The following is a 1,512-nucleotide window of genomic DNA, read 5'->3' as shown; positions in this document are numbered from 1 at the left end:
GCACTGCCATATGACACGGGTAAGGTGTCAAAGGATAGGGATCGTAAATGGCCTAGATACAGATGGGAAAACATATCGTATTTATGTAAATTGCTTAATTTAATTGCTTTAAGAGGTTATGTAAACTTATCAGTATTCTGTTTAAAAGTTACACTGTGCAGAAATGTTACTGGGAAAGTGGGGGATGTGCCCCTTCCGGTAAGCAACGAAATTAGCTAAATAACAAAGATTGGTAAATAGCAAATTAGATAAAGCATCCAAGAGCAACTCACTTACCTTGTAAGTGAACAGCAATTTTACGAGAAAATAGATCCTAACTAGTAGCTTGACATTTCTACTGTCTAAAATGTGTATTCACTTGTTCAAATTTTAAATTTATATTTGCAAAACTAATTGCTTCTAAAAATACATATAATACAGCACTGGACAGTTAAATCACAAAAAAAACTTAGCTGATTTCTATAGTTGTACCTGTTTACCGAGTATGTTTACAAGATATGTCAAATACTACAAACAAATAACTTAAAATTCACAAAAATTGCGTAATATAAACAAAATCACAAGCATCTTTGTTTTATCATAGGTTATAAAACGCTAGACTCTTTCAGTGTGCTCCCACCCCATTTATTTCTGTGTGATAAAGATGCTTGTAGTTTTGTTTATATTGCGCAATTTTTTTTTCATTTTGAATTATTTGTTCGTAGTATTTAACATATCTTGTAAGCATACTCAGCAAACAGGAACAACTATAGGAATCAGCTATTATTTTTGGTTTTTTAACTGTCCAGTACTGAATTGTATGTATTTTTTACAATTAGTTCTGCAAATATAGATGTAAAATTTGAATAATTGAATGAATATTTTAGACAGTTAAAGTTTCAAACTACTAGTTAGGATTTACTATTTTCTCGTGAAATTGCTGTTCACTTACAAGGTAAGTGAGTTGCTCTCGGATGCTTGATCTAATTGGCTATTTACCAACCTTTGTTATTTAGCTAGTTTCGTTACTTACCAGAGGGGCACATCTCCTACTTTCCCAGTAACAATCCTAGCTTTCTGATATGGAGGAGAGTGGACTTCAACTACTATTTTCTTTTTATCCAAGGAACTTGATTCCTTGGATATTTCAGGGGCAGAAGCACCCTAGCTGTTGGCTTCACTGTTGTTACATTTTCTATGGGGTTTGGAAATCTAAATGATTTGAGCAGATGGAGGAGAGGAGTTCTTACTCTCTTTGGACCTTTAGTTTGTTCTTGTTCCATTTCTTCAAGGTTTCTTGCTGCAGAGATGGGACAGACACAGAGAAGCTATATCAATTGGATTATGATTCTATATAAGCAGGCGCATCTTCCTTAAAGAGGGGTGTTTCAACCCTTCCAGGCTGATTTTAGTTTCAGTAGTTCTTGCTTTTACAGCAAGTAAAGGTGGTACATTCTTGACTTGAGTTTTCATAGGGGCTACGGAATTCAGCGCCTTAATGTAGGTCTTTGTCTGACCAATAAATTTTTTAGT

Source organism: Macrobrachium nipponense, chromosome 1 (genome assembly GCF_015104395.2).
Source record: "Macrobrachium nipponense isolate FS-2020 chromosome 1, ASM1510439v2, whole genome shotgun sequence".
Lineage (NCBI taxonomy): Eukaryota > Metazoa > Arthropoda > Malacostraca > Decapoda > Palaemonidae > Macrobrachium > Macrobrachium nipponense.
Note: the sequence above shows the minus strand (reverse complement) of the source record.